This window comes from Herpailurus yagouaroundi, unplaced genomic scaffold, assembly GCF_014898765.1.
Source record: "Herpailurus yagouaroundi ecotype Mexico unplaced genomic scaffold, PumYag 141, whole genome shotgun sequence".
Lineage (NCBI taxonomy): Eukaryota > Metazoa > Chordata > Mammalia > Carnivora > Felidae > Herpailurus > Herpailurus yagouaroundi.
The window spans coordinates 31,576,513-31,592,405 of record NW_024412396.1 but is presented as its reverse complement, the minus strand read 5'-3'; the positions used below and the strand labels follow the sequence as shown (position 1 = coordinate 31,592,405).

The 15,893-nt window shown below is 43.2% G+C and overlaps 1 long non-coding RNA gene across 3 annotated transcripts in view; it reads left to right on the top strand.

Annotated features, from left to right (window-relative positions):
• The window catches only part of LOC121031798 (uncharacterized), a 77,741-nt gene that overhangs the window by 8,831 nt on the left and 53,017 nt on the right, over positions 1-15,893 (top strand). For all 3 annotated transcript variants that reach the window (XR_005790891.1, XR_005790892.1, XR_005790890.1), the window contains exon 2: positions 2,915-3,033. This is a non-coding gene — a long non-coding RNA (uncharacterized LOC121031798). The remainder of the gene's footprint in view (positions 1-2,914; positions 3,034-15,893) is intronic.

Sequence of the window (15,893 nt, the reverse complement as noted above, 5' to 3'; positions counted from 1 at the left end):
GAGTCTTCTTGGGATTCTCTGTCTCTGTCTCTGTCTCTCTCTCTCTCTCTCTCTCTCTCCTCTGCCCCTCTCCCTGGCTCTCTCTCTCTCTCTAAAAAAAAAAAAAAAAAAAAAAAAAGCAGTCTAATAAAATCATTAAAAACATCAATGAGTAACTTCTATGTACAGATCACTGTGCTGTTTGAAATCAGGGAGAAGCCCAGTATTAATCCTCAGACAATAGGTTGGCTGATTTATACAGGTACAGAGATTTTAGGACCATGATGCAAAGGCAAGACCCTAGGAGAGGCAGCTCTCCCGGATGGGGAGGCTCAAACAACAGATTCTCTTCTCACAATTTTAGAGGCTGTAAGTCTGAGATCAAGGTGTCTACAGGCTTGGTTTCTTCTGAAAGGCCTCTGTCCTTGACTTCTAGATAGCTGTCTCCTCCCTGTGTCCTCACATGTTCTTTCCTCTGTACATGTCTTTGTCCAAATTTCCTCTTATAAGGATACCACTCTTATTGGAGTAGGGCCCACCTTAATGACCTAATTTTAACTTAATTACCTCTTTAAAGACCTTATCTCCAAATACAGTCATTCTGAGGTACCGAGGGTTAGGATTTCAACATACAGAATTTGGGGAGACACACTTCAGCCCACAACAGAGAGCGAATGGGAAGGAACGGGGAGAGGACAATTGTTACTTTAGTTGGTGTGGTCAAGGAACATTCCTCCAAGGAGGTCATGTTTGAGCTGAGATAACAAGAAGGGGGCAGCCATGTAAAGATCTGAGGAAAGAGGGGACAACGCAACGGAAACAAGGGCTGGAATAGATATCTATTGCACGTCTCCTGCCCTGGAAGCCCTCTCCTTGCCATACTCACAGGGCGGCTCCCAGCAGCTATGTTAGCACCTCATGTCCTCTCACCCGAGCCAGAGTTGATAGAATCAGCAGTGAACTATTGAAACAAGCTGAGCATTTGGAGTCTCTCACCTGGGAGCTGGGATTTCAGCCCCTGAGAGACCATCAGTCACTTGGTACGTGTGGCTGTGAGACAAGACACACAGAAAGGTCTAAAGTACTTCAACTCCTGGTTCCAGGCCTTTTCAGAGGGCTAGTCTCATTTCTGCATTTGGATTTTATATGTCACTCTTGCCACCACCCCACCACCCCATGGCTTTTAAAATCCTTTTTTCTTCTTGGGCTTCCTGGAACGGGTTTCTGTCACAAGCCACCAAGTCACACCCTAACACAGAATGTAGGCCCTCAGGGAACTCCCCGGAGAGTCTGCATTGATTGTGGAAGCCTGCATCCTCCATGTGTGCTGCTCTAGAGTTGCACTGGAGAGAACTGGCTTCTGGTGATGTCACCATAGCTACTGCTGTTTGATTCCTGTTCCAGGATGTCTTCACTTGAATGCACACTGCCCACCCAGGGGCATGGGAGACTATTGGGAAGTCTTTTCTGGGAACTTGGCCTTGGGTTGCACTTTCTCTGCTAGGCAGCCTGTCCACTGTCAGCTCAGGCTTGCTCAGATCCACAATTTTCTGGTCTTCATCCCTAGGAGTTCTGGCCTCCATCGTGCTATATTCTGCTTCCCACACATCCCTCAACAGATTCTTTCCTCCTCTCTCCCCCACAAATCATGCTTTCCCTCACAAAAAAATACATTGCTTGCTTTATATGGATTTCCCATATAAAGCATATATGGGCCTTTACTGAAGCTAAAGCAGTCAAAACACACTGACTGCAACCTCTCCAACCCACTAGTCTGCCAGGTTGGGGAAAGCAGAGGTGAGGAGGCCAGCTGGAAAGTGCATCTGACCCTGTTGATAGGCATCGCCTCCCTGGAGCCCCAGAGCTCTCAGTGCAAACAGAACTCTGGACATTGCAGGGTGGTGGCAGGTCGGGCAGAACAGGACTGACAGGCTCTTGCGGAGATCCATTGGCAACGTCCTGTGCATATTTTCAATGCATTTGCTAGTCAGCAACCATAAATATCTCTGTGGAATGAACTGGGGAGATCTGGTTTGTGCAGAAAATAGGAGAATATGAAGGAGGATTTTCCCCTTTCTGAAACTTTGTAGGGCATGCCATGTACTCTGAATGCACAAGGACAGAATCAAGGTCATGAGCCTTGAAGAGAAGCTTAGAAGCACCTAGTTACAGCTGACTGTTTACTATAAACTGTGGAAGTCTGGGGGCACCTGGGTGGCGCAGTCGGTTAAGCGTCCGACTTCAGCCAGGTCACGATCTCGCGGTCCGTGAGTTCGAGCCCCGCGTCAGGCTCTGGGCTGATGGCTCAGAGCCTGGAGCCTGTTTCCGATTCTGTGTCTCCCTCTCTCTCTGCCCCTCCCCCGTTCATGCTCTGTCTCTCTCTGTCCCAAAAATAAATAAACGTTGGAAAAAAAAAATAATTAAAAATAAATAAATAAATAAACTGTGGAAGTCTGTTGCCCACAAAATCACATTTTAAGTCATATCAGAGCATGAGGCAGCAAATGGTGATAGGTATTTCTCAGGGGAAGGCTAATTCCTTCTAATCCAAGTTGTAAATCAAAGCTCTCCAAATCCCTTATTATCATTAGCTGTAATAACTCTGATCATGGGACACTCAGAGCTACCTGCCCATGATCCAGTCAGGAGTAGATGTCAAGGGTCTTACAATTAAACAAGAAGCTTCTGTTTGTTCTACATCTAGCATTGAACTGAAGGTGGGGTAGGAATTAGGCCATGAAAAGTACAGTTCATGTTTATAGAGATGAGAGTGGGCATTATAACCTTGAAGTTAGTAAAAGCCCTTCCTGGGGGCAAAGAAAAAGAGCTGAGGGATTGATTCCTCTTGATGTCTTCATATAAAAGCAAGAAAAGTCTACCCAATACTGGTATAGCATTCCAGGAGATTAACTGTTATTTATTACCTCCCCTTCAGATAAACAACAGTTTCAACTATAACCATTATCACTACCCACTGCTCATCCTGCCTCCGCTGCCAACTTGTTCATCATGTCATCAGTAAGGCATAACCTGTCTCCTGTAGAGGACACACAGGTAAGACATGTTTCCTGCCCTCAGGGAAGTCCCGACTGTTGGGTCAGACACCCACATACATAACTACGGTACAGTGTAATGACTGCTGGAGCAGCGGAACAGGGTGCGTGCTATAGGAGGATGGAGCAAGGGACAAGGTATTCTTCCAGGAAGTGCAGAAAGATGGGGGAGGGCCAATGGAAACAGCCTGACCAGATCCAGTGAGGGCCAAGTGTGCCCATGCGGGCAATGGGAGAGAACACTTACGTTGGTTTATTGTGCACCAGAGCTCTGCCAGGTGCTTTCTATCACTTAACTCCTCTCATCCTCACAACAACCCTATTTTCCTCCATTTTGCTAATAAGGAAACTGAGGCTCACAAAGTCAAATAACTTGCTGAGAGTCATACAACTAGGAAGTGGCTGATGTGGGGTTTGAGTCCATGCTGTGAACCGTGGTGCTATTCTGTGCTGCCCGAGAAAGCTCAGGGAAGTGTAGGGGGAGGTGGATGCGCTCTAGTCAGATTCTGAATGGCCATTAATGCCTATGCTTTATTATTTTTTTAAGTTTATTTATTTATTTTGAGAGAGAAAGAGTGAGGGGGGAGGGGCAGAGAGAGAGAGAGAGAGAGAGAGAGAGAGAGAATCCCAAGCAGGCCTCGCACTGCCAGCACAGAGTTGGATGCGGGGCTCAAACTCACGAACCATGAGATCATGACCTGACTGAAACCAAGAGTTGGATGCTTAACCAAATGAACCAGCCAGGTGCCCCAGGGGGACCCTTTTTAAACAGACATGATTAGATATATCTTTGTTTTAGAGGGATAAAGCACAGGCTGGATGAATGATGAATCAGGGGAAAGAGGGGCCAAAAGGGACAAAGAGACATAAGAGACTATTGTAAAACTCCGAGAGAGCATCCAGAGCAGTGGCAATGGGAGAAGGAAGAGGTTATCTCCATTTGTTTACCAAAGAAGTTTTAGAGCTGGATGGCGAATACCTGGCATGTATACCACCACCCACAGCGAAGCCAGGAACTGAGGTCAGATGCTGGTGAGATCAGAGGCTGCCTCAGAATCCTTCCCAACACAGTGCTCTCAACATAGTAGTAGCAACTACTAATTGATCAGAGCCAGTATATTACATGAAACCTATTTGCCATCCTTTGTTGGAAGGGACATTTCAGGTGTGAACTCTAATAGGACTCAATGGCACATGGAATGCCTGAATGAGGAAAAGAGGATAGTCACAGATAACTTTCAGGCTTCTGACTTGGGTGCCTGAATGGAAAGTGATGTTATTTGTTCAGACAGAGAACAAAGGAGAAACGGGTTAGGAGGGAAAACCATGAGCTTTGTTTTGTAGATACTCAGATCTCAAATCTGAGATACTCAAATACTCCTTGCGGGGTGTGGTGCCTCCCTAAGATTCTCTCTCACACAAGAAAGAGAGAAAGAGGAAGGAAGGAAGGAAGGAAGGAAGGAAGGAAGGAAGGAAGGAAGGAAGGATGGAAGGAAGGAAAGAAGGAAGCAAGGAAGGAAGAGAAAGTGTCATTGAGGTGTGGAAAGTGAATGCCATCTCCCAGAATGAATAGAGGGGAGGAGGGCTAAGGATAGAACCCTGGGAACCCCAATCCCTCAGCATTGTAAGGGGAAAGAAGAGAGCACTGTCTGATAGGGAAAGAACATTAACAGATGGAGGTAGTCAGGGGTGTTAGACACTGAGGAGAGGTCAAGAGCAATGTTTAAAGTTGCAGTGAGGATTTGGTAATGGGGAGATCCTTGGTGCCCATCTTGAGAGAGCATTTTCAGTAGTATGGGTTTGGTAGGAACCAACTTATGTCGTTCAGTGGCTGAAAAGAAGGTGAGGAATATAAAACTACTCTGTCAAGAGCTCTGAAGGCGGGGTTAAGGGTGTAAACCAGAGCATGAGCAGGAAGGATCAAGTGAATAGGAAGAGATAGAAGTTGAAGAGGGGAGGCAGCAGGTACACACAGAAGCAAGAAGAGATTAATTAAGAACTAAGAACAAGGAGGAGTTCTTGGAAACAACAGACATTTATCACAGAGTGTAATTTTACATTTATTGGTGTGATTCTTACCACGAGTCCAAGGCTCTTTTTTGGTCACTATTTTATCCTCAGGGCCCAGTAAAACACCAGCCACTGAATAAATATGCATTCCATAGAGTGAATAAATGGCTGCATGACATTGCTTCTTTTTAGACCTGAAGGAAGGAGTCACTGGACTAATGTTCTTGGTAGTAGGGGTTGGAGAAAATCATTTTTAGCTGGTGATAAATGAATTCAGCAGAATTCATATAAAAGCTATACCAGAATTATCACTCTTTTTTTTTTTTTTTCAAAGTTTATTTATTTTTTTGAAGTGGTCCGAAGTGGGCTCCATGCTGCAGCAGAGAACCTGATACGGAGCTTGAACTTATGAACCATGAAATCATGACCTGAGCCAAAGGCAGATGCTTAACTGACTGAGCCACCCAGGTGTCCCTAGAATTTTTACTTTTAAAGGCAAAGAAAGAGAGGGAAGGCAACGGTCATTATTTCCTTTAAGAAATACACAAAGTCGTGTGAGGATTTGTGACATCAGTAATTAGTGATGGAGGTGGTACTTTCTTTATAATTTTCTCATTTCCAGAACTAACAAGGGGCACCTCAGTGGCTCAGTTGGTTGAGGGTCCAACTTTAGTTCAGGTCATGACCTCATGGCTTGTGAGTTCAGCCCCATGTTGGGCTCTGTGCTGACAGCTCTGAGCCTGGAGCCTGCTTCAGAATCTGTGACTCCCTCTCTCTCTGCCCCTCGTCTGCTCACACTCTGTCTCTCTCTTTCAAGAAACAAAAACAAAAACAAAAACAAACAGTAAGAAATAGCACCCAAGATACATACAGAGTAACCAGCTCAGTTTTCTAGCATTTATCTGGTCAGCAGAAGCTTTCTAGAAGAAGTACGCTTAGAGAAGCACTACTTTTTAAAATATAAGTATGGTCAAGTCTGGGGAAAAAAATGTTCCTTCTGCTTGTGTCTTTTTTTCCCCTTGGGATTAAAAAAAAATTTTTTTTAATGTTTTCCCTTTGCCATAGCCTGTGAGGAAACACAATTATATAGCTGTTTGCCAAAAAACACAATAGTGGCAGTGACATCATCAATTTGTTCCTCTTTATAATTAAGATGAGATTGATATGAAAAAATATTTTTATTCCTTTAATGATACTGTAAATTCTATGTTATTTCTTCTGCTCTTTCTCATCTGCTTATCTTCTTTTTCTGAAGGGTAGACACTTTAATACATCAATCATTTCCAGGCTCCCGAGTTATTTTAGACAGCTCTCTCTAACTGTGTCACTGCCTGTTCCTCACCACCTCTTTATATTTTCAAACGTCAGTGAATTCTGGGACAGGAATCAGTGGCACCTCAAGGACACAGAGCAGGCCCTAGGGTCTCAGACTTCCCACTTCTAGAAGGGATAGAACCCCTGTTCCTTATGGGGATTGTATGGTTGAGTGCTAACTCCTTTATTCTCTTGAAACGAGTATGAAATTCTTAGAGGACAAGTTTGAGTAAGGAAAACCCAACAAAGTTTTGACTCAGAGGTCAGTTGGCCTTACAGAGGCCTCCAGCTTCAGTCCTCCCAAAGCTGGAGAAGAAGCAGAGTCCAAAGAAATGGGTTCCTTGACCATTGTTCCCCAAAGCCAATACCCTATAGAGCAGATGTGTTAACGCTTTGGGTTAGGTCTCTGGCTGTTTTTTTGTTTTTTTTGAGAGAGAGAGAGACAGAGAGTAAGTGGCAGAGGGGCAAAGAGAGGGAGACACCAAATCCAAAGCAGGCTCCAGGCTCTGAGCTGTTGACACAAAGCCCGTCGTGGGGCTCTAACTCATGAACCATGAAATCGTGAACCGTGAGATCATGACCTGAGCCAAAGCCTGACGTTCAACCCACTGAGCCACCCAGGTGCCCCTCTTTGGATGTTTTTTAAAAGATGGTGCTGGCAGTTCCCCCATATTATCACAGTGGAAATCAAATCATGTGCTCCTGTGTTTGGAGATCAGGGCACCTCCTATTCCTCGCTCAGTGGGTTTAGAGTCATTTGTTATGTGCCCAAGCAAGAGTATCTCTGGGGAAATCCCTTCTTGTCCTGCTGCTACAGGTAAGCGTGTCCAAGCATTTAGAAATAGGGCGTTCTCACAATTTTAGTGCATGTGGGGAAATCACAGATGGAACTCAAGCCAAAAAGCACGGTTTATTGGCTGAGTTGGCAGCAAAGGCTCTCACCACCCAGGAGACTTGCCTCAGACAAGTATGGAGTCTTGAATCTGGGTGTAGCCCCTCTAGGTAGATCAAAGCTCCAGACTTGATTTGAAGTCACAGGGAGCCTGGGCAGTTGAATGGAAGCAGTGGATATTCTGGCACTAGTCAAAGCCATAATGATCTGCAGTTCAGTCCTCTGTGCACTAGGGCATGGTAGAGGAGACAGAGGCACTCTGGGTGGGATTGTGGGCAATCCTATATTCATATTTAGGGCCCATATTCATAAAGAGCCTTAAATTTGACCTTTTGTGCTATCTGCAGGTGAGGTTATGAATTCAGACACAGAATTATACTTTCAGGAGGGAAATAAAGACAATGTTCATTATATAATTTTAATTTTAAAAGCACAAACATTAAGAATACTATGATTTGGGGGCACCTGGGTGGCTTAGTTGGTGAAGCATCAGACTTTGGCTTAGGTCATGATTTCATGGTTTGTGGGTTTGACCTTCATGTCAGGCTCTGCGCTGACAGCTCAGAGCCTGAAGCCTGCTTCAGATTCTGTTTCTCCCTCTCTCTCTGTCCCTACCCCGCTTGTGCTCTCTCTCTCTCTCTCAAAAATAAATAAACATATTAAAAAATAGTATGATTTTATTTTCATTTATTTACTTTTTAAGTAGGCTCCACACCCAATGTGGGGCTTGAACTCATGACCCTGAGATTAAGAGTTGCATGTTCTACCAACTGAGCCAGCCAGTGCCCCCAATATACTAAAAATTTAAAATCTTGTTTAGCCATGTGCATGTTTTCTTTTTAGTATATCAGGAGCCTCAAAAGTAGAATTGATCTGCCTTCCCTCTGTTTTCCTGCTAACAAAGGGGCTTTTAGTGTGGATTGAATAACTAGGAGCCATACATTCTGAATAATACAGGCTTATGGAGAGTTTACCAAGAGAAACAGTTCTACATCCTTTTCCTGGGAGTCACACATCCCCTGTTCACCTTCAGGAGTGTGTTGACCACAGGCAGCCTCTCCCTCCTGTCTCGGGGTTGTCAGAGTGACAGTGGGGTACACACAGATCCCAGGAACCTGAGACTCAGCTTCCTCCCATGAGTGGCTTCCTTCCTTGAGTGGCTCCACCCATCTACTAAGCACCTTGGGTGGTGGGGAGACCAAAATGTTAATGGTATATCTGGAAGAGAGCACATGAAAAGAGACATAATAATAGTGCTGGTTTCTCCCTCTGTGTGAGGGAAAACAAATCTCATGAGGATTTATAGTTCATGTTTTGCCACAGAGCTGAGCTCTCACTATCCCCAAGGCCTTTGAGATGAAAGACGACAGTAACGCTCAATTTCTCCCTTGGCTGTTCACACATCATCAGTCACTGAGGCTGCACCTCAAGCCTTTTATCTAGAAATACATTGAGGTTAATGAATTCAGAGTATCAAAATAATCAGCCACAGAGCTTTGGTGTTCAGGCCTTTTAGTTAAACAGTGTAAGGCCCAGGACACCAAGAATCCCCAGTGAAGATAGACACCTAGGCCGTGATCTCCTGGGGGGGGGGGGGGGTGATAGGAATGACAATCCCTTTTTAATTCGATCCAACAAATGTTTATCTAGGCCTCCTCGGGGTGAGCACTGCACTGGGTCCCAGGAGGAGAAAGAATTTGCTTCTTGTCTTCAGAGACTTTATGGGCAGTTTGGTGTCATTCAGACTTCAGGCTTTGAAGTCATTGAGATCGGTGTGTGAAGGTGCTTGATGGAGAAACTGTAACATACAGGACTTGGGTAAAGGGTGGTTTCTTTTCTTTTATGCCAGCAGTTTTGCTCTCCCCAGCCCTCTCAAGGACTGGCCGCCTGAGTCCCGGATCCTGGCTGTGTCTCTGCACTGTGCTACCAGAGCTGGCAGAAGCCAGACACCTTTTTGGCCCTTTGTTCAAGTATGCTTCTTATACCTCCACACTCAGTGTTCCTTCTGCTCTCCAGGATGCTTATCTGCAGCCCAAGATGAACCTCCTAGATGCTGCCTGCCTGGATTTCTCAGATCCATCCCTGGTCTATCCTGTCCTGATACCACCTAGCCTGGCCTGATACCTCTGGGCTATGTCAGTTTTACTATTGAAATAATCTCTGATATCTCCAGCTCCAGGCAAGTCAGTCTTCTTAAACCTTACCTTTGATTATGTTACATCTGCTCTGAAACCATCAGTGACTCCCATGGCCTCTGAATTCAAATGAAACCTTAGCCTGAGGGTCTCAGCTTGACATGATGTAGCCTAGCCCACCTTTTAAGTTTCATCTTTCTTCCCACCAGTGTGTAACATACCAGCCTTAGTGGCTCTACCCTCAGTGGACTAATTGCATTCCTTGAATATGTTCTTTCCTTCTTGTGTCCTTTGCTCTTGCTGAACTTTAATGGAATTTCAACATAGAAAGTTAGAGGAATATGGAAAAAGATGACTGAAGGAACATGAACAAAGACATAGATGGGAGTGGGGAGTGGAGACCAGAGAGGGGACATGTCTGGTTACTGGATATTGGGCACTTAGAATTCCAGAATCATAGCTCCTAGAAAGGAAGCTAACTGGATCATCTGGTCTACCCCTGGCCTTCAGGCTGGGAAAATATTTTTGTTTCCATTCTATAAATTAGACGGTCAAGGCCCAGAGAGTTTAAGTGTGTTTAGACACACAAATTGGGGTCATCCTATAGAATCCTTTAAAGCCAGATTAAAACGTATAGTAAGTTCAGTCACTGATGGGGAATATGGAAAGCTCTCACTGGGGCAATGACATAATTAGAACTATTTGGGGCAGTATTTTCAAACTGTGGGATATGGCCCATTAGTGGGTCACAAAGTCAATTTCTTGGGTCATAAATTTTAAAATGTCAGAGTACAGCATTGCTTTGTAAGTTTTATATGTGTGTACTGGGTTGTGAAGTAAAATATATTTCTTATTGAGTGTCATGGCCAAAAAAGTTTTAAAGCCCCAGTTTTAGGAAGATTTGTCTGGTGGCAAATCATAGGCTGAATTATAGGTGCAAGGGAGGAAACTTGAGGCAGGGAATTCTAGTTGGGATGTCATAGCCTAAGTAGACAGTAAGAAGGATCTAGATGGGAAGGAGAAGCCATGGGAAAGGAAAGGAGGGGAAGGCATGAAAGATTCTGTGGGGTAAGAGTCTCAGGATGTGAGGATTAAGATTGTGGGGGCTCAGAGGGAGGGGAAAAAAGACAGTCAGGGTTGACTGAAAGTCATACTCAGGTGCTTGGGAAAATGCTGATGCCCATATCCAAGGAGGGAAGTTGGGTGAAGGAGCTGGTTTGAGGACCAGCATGAAAGACAGATGGAAAGACACACAACCACCATCAGGTATTAGATCAGTCAGGTTCCCACTGAAGAACCCACTGAGATGGTTCCAGTGCAAAGACCTGAAGGAAGGGAGGACTTCCAGAGCTGTTGGCAGGCTGAGGGGAGCCAACCTGCATGATGAGGAACCCTAGATTAACCACAGTAGGAAGTTCTTCCTGTCAGATTCCTCTGCAACCCAAGCTTACAGGGCACCACCTCTCTACTCTTCTACCCTCCCACCCCTGAGATGAGTCCACGACTGCTCATTGGTTTGTCACTACCATTACTCCTACTGCTGCTATTATGTCTACCCTCACCATCACCACAGGCAAACTTCTGTTGAATCCTCATCTTGTGCCAAAGGCTTTACATGTGTGATTTCATTTAATCACATTTACCTCTTGAGTTGGTCCTATCATTCTTCCAACATTACAGATAAAGAAGTAGAAACTCAAGGACACTTAAAAACCAAGTTCACACAATTAGTAAGTGGCAAAGCTGTAATATAAAGCCAGGAAGTCTGATTTCTTGACCACTCTTAATCACTGCAATGCACCGCTGATTACTGAGAAATAGAAGATAACAAAGGTAGCAAATGACAGGGCAGTTAACCAGAGCGAAACTTAGTTTATAGTAGCTGGTGATGTCATACTTTGATGCAAGTAGGACCAGGCATCTTGTGTTCCTGCATCCCTAATTCCTTTGTAGAAGCTCTAGTGGGACTTGTTGGTTTAGGTTTTATCTAGAAAATCATCCTCCTACTCATCCACTGCCTCAGGGTTGGATACTAGAGTCATAATCTCCAATTTCAGACAGGGGAGGGATTGGGTTGCCCTAGTTGTCTGACTGTGGCCTGTGCAGCATCTTCCAGAAACTTCTCAGATTTCACTCTGGTTAGGGCCTCTTGGTTGCCTTTTGGCCCTTGTGCTCTGAAGTTGTTTGAATCTAATCTAGGTTGGGAGCCCAGGGATTCTTCTCAGGGCCTCAGGTCCCCACACCAACTAGAGTTGGCCTTCTTTGCTTGGACCAGCTCCTGTCCCTGTGCAATGTGCCTGTGATGTGTGTTACCCAACCAAGGGTTAAGATTGGTTCTGCCTTAAGTCAAACTTCAGACAGTCTGAGTAGCTTTCTGGATCTTACTTTTCCAGCAGCTGAGTGGCCCCAGCCAGTATCCTAGGACCTGTCTGCCTTCCACCTGTACCTCCAACATTCTCCAGCTGTCCTTCTTATACATTCACTAGATCTAAACTGCTCACTAGGCCCTTTTCTCAAGTTGGAAGGGCCTGACATCCTATTTGGCTCATTGATGTGAGTCTTGTGAGGATTAAGCAAGGCTTCCCTAGCTCATGCCCAAAGCCCCACGTTCTCTCCAAGCTGCCTTCTGATGACTCATTGCCCTCGTGGCCAGGCCTTCCTACCCTACTTTATTTTAGGAAATGACTTTTGAAAATGGTCTAATTTTTTTCTTTAACAATAGAAAAGTATGGCACAAAAACAGACACATAGACCAATGGAATAGAATAGAAACCCCAGAACTAGACCCACAAACGTATGGCCAACTCATCTTTGACAAAGCAGGAAAGAACATCCAATGGAAAAAAGACAGTCTCTTTAACAAATGGTGCTGGGAGAACTGGACAGCAACATGCAGAAGAATGAAACTAGACCACTTTCTTACACCATTCACAAAAATAAACTCAAAATGGATGAAGGACCTGAATGTGAGACAGGAAACCATCAAAACCCTAGAGGAGAAAGCAGGAAAAGACCTCTCTGACCTCAGCCGTAGCAATCTCTTACTCGACACATCCCCAAAGGCAAGGGAACTAAAAGCAAAAATGAATTACTGGGACCTTATGAAGATAAAAAGCTTCTGCACAGCAAAGAAAACAACCAACAAAACTAAAAGGCAACCAACGGAATGGGAAAAGATATTTGCAAATGACATATCAGACAAAGGGCTAGTATCCAAAATCTATAAAGAGCTCACCAAACTCCACACCCGAAAAACAATAGAAAAGTAATGTTTACCCACAGGGAGCAAGAATGATAATCCCCAAATGCTAGTAATAAAACACACACATACACACACTCAAAAAAGGAGCTTTCTAAAACCAGTTTTACAAGGAAGGGCACAGATAAGGCTCTCCTGGTGAAGGTGGTGGAGTGGTAACTACAGTAAAACTTTGGTTTGTGAGCCTAATTCACTCCGGAAACATGCTTGTAATCCAAAGTGCTCATTTATCAAATCAAATTTCCCCATAAGAAATAATGGAAACTCAGATGATTCATTCCACAAAAATATTCATATAAAAATGATTATAATACTGTAATATAATACAAAATAATAAAATACAAAATATAAAGAAAAACAAATTAAGCTGCACTTACCTTTGAAAACCTTTGTAGCTGGTGTAAGGGAGACAAGAGAGAGGAGGGTTATTGTGTAGGACAACTTTCACTATCACTAATGGAATCACTCAATGGAATTTTTCTGCACGGGGGCCACTGTATACGCTCACACAGTATTAAACTCTTGTCATATAGTGTATTTAATGTAACTGGCAATAAGGCAGCAGAGGAAAGGGTCTATATCTGCAAGCCTCCTGACCTAGAATGAAGCAAAGCATTCCTAAGCTTACTCTTGTATGGAAAAGCAAAGGACTGTCCATAGGTGCTTTGAAGTGACAAAAAATACACTAGTGCCAGTTGTGGGCATCTTCCAACATTCTGAAAAATCACCAATTTCTGCCAAACACCATGGCCTGAGACTGAGCATCTGAGCATGAGAGACGATCACCCACAGTCCCACAGCAAGAGAGACAGAGAGAGAAGAACCATTGTGATCATGTGATGTTCAGCATACATACTCATATTGCAAGACATTTCTTGTTTATCAAGTTAAAATTAATCAGAAATGTTTGCTCATCTTGTGGAACAACTGCAGAACAAATTACCTGCAACCCAAGGTTTTACCGTACTTTTTTCCATTGCTTCCGCAAGTAGAGAAAGTGCTTCCAACTGGACAGGAAAAAAACAGGGCAGTTCAGAACAATGTAAGCCTGAGGTAAATGGCTGTCAGGAAGAAAAAATCTAGCTACTTTAAGGGCCAAGTCTCTCTGCCCAGACAAATTATGTCCTAGGATGTGGGTTACAAACATTTTATTAGTATAAGTTCTTCAGACAAATCTTAAATGAACCCTAATTTTAAAATATTTACAAGATAATTTGTATATATTTTAAGTTAGAATTTACTTAGCATTCAATTATAAAGTTAATATATGAAGGAAAATTACTGTTTTGATGAATACCAAAATTCAAAATAATTAATAGGGGCGCCTGGGTGGCTCAGTCAGTTAGGCATCCGACTTCAGTTCAGGTCATGATCTCACCATTCATGAGTTCGGGCCCTGCGTCGAGCTCTGTGCTGACAGCTCAGAGCCTGAAGGCTGTTTTGGATTCTGTGTCTCCCTCTCTGCCCCTCCCCCGCTCATGCTGTGTCTCTCTGTCTCTGAAAAATGAATAAACCTTAAAAAATTAAAAAAAAAATTAATATAGATATAACCATTGCCAAGCTTGGCATTTAATTCACTTGTATATATAATTTTAGTTGCAAAGAGTAAAACAGATATATATGTTTTTTAAATCAGTTTGCTTTGTCATCTATTGTATAAACAGACCCAGAAGTTTGAAAAAGGAATACCAAAACATTTTTAATTTCTAAATCAAATCATTAAGATTGTTGAATTTCTTGTCTTAGATACAGAAATGGAATATCCAACACTTTTTTTAATGCTTATTTACTTATTTTGATAGAGAGAGAGAAAGAGAGAGAGTGCGAGAAGGGGAGGGGCACAGAGAGAGGGAGAGAGGGAAAGAATCCCAAACAGACTCCATGCTACCAGCACAGCACCGGATGCAGGGCTCAAACCTATGAACTGTGAGATCATGACCTGAGCTGAAGTCAAGAGTCGGATGCTTAACCGACTGAGCCACTCAGGTACTCCTACCCAACACTTTTTATAAGCAGGAGAGCCATGTGGCAGGTTATGCATTTGTTTGAAAGCCCACTGAGACCTAACATGGACCAAATAGGTGCTTTTGAGCCTTGTGTGACAGTTGACCGAGCACTGCATTCTTGGGACAGACACAAAAGGCCAGTGCATACCCATAAGCTTCCTAATCAATGACCTGACTAACTAGTCTATGGTGATAGAGTCAGATTAGTGGTGGGAGGGTAGCAAGGGCTAATGACTTTGAAAGGGGAACAAGGGAACTTCCTGAAATGCTAAACATTGTGTAAACCTTGATATTCACTTGATATAGGTAGTAGTTGTATGGAGTGCATATATGTGAAAATTCATGAGCTGTACACTTAAGAATTGTGCATTTTAACTGTAGACAAATTATACTTCAAGTCCCTGTTAGCCAAAAGACAGAAAGAGAGAGAGAGAGAGGAAAGGAGGGAGGGACCAAGATTTGCTCAAAAATCTGTCAGCAGAAATTTATGTGCTAGTGTTTCTATTGTGCTATGTGTTTTAATTTGGTAGCTAGCTAACATTTTTTTTTTTAAAGTAGGTTCTGCCCAACATGTGGCTTGAACTCACAACTCTGAGATCAAAAATTGCATGCTCTACCAACTGAGCCATCCAGGTGTCCTGTGTATGTTTTTAATTATAGTTTTAAAAAATAGTTTAAAATGTTTTTTTAAAATGAAATCCAAGTATACAGTTGACCCTTGAACAACACAGGGGTTAGAGGCACTGACCTCCTGTGCAGTCGAAAATCCACCTATAACTTTTGACTCCTTAAAACTTAACTACTAATATCCTACTATTGACCAGAAGCCTTACCAATAATATCAACAGTCAACCAGCACATATTTAGTGTGTTATATATATTAGGTACTGTATCCTTAACATAAAGTATGCTAGAGAAAGGAAAATGTTATTAAAATCATAAGGGAGAGAAAATATATTTACAGTACTGTACTGTATTTATTGAAAAAAATATCTGTGTGTAAGTGGACCCACATAGTTCAAACTCATGTTGTTCAAAGGTCAACTGTATAAAAAAATAAAATTCAAATCAAATAAAATTAAGAGATGAAAGTCAAATCATGACCTCTCAGTCACTCCTGGCAATCTTTGACAAATCAGGAAAGATGTAAGAAGCACTGGGTGACCAGGGATGACAAAGAACAGTATGCACAGACCCATAGAAAGCACATCAGCTTTTGTACATACAAATTGGCTTCAAATCCTA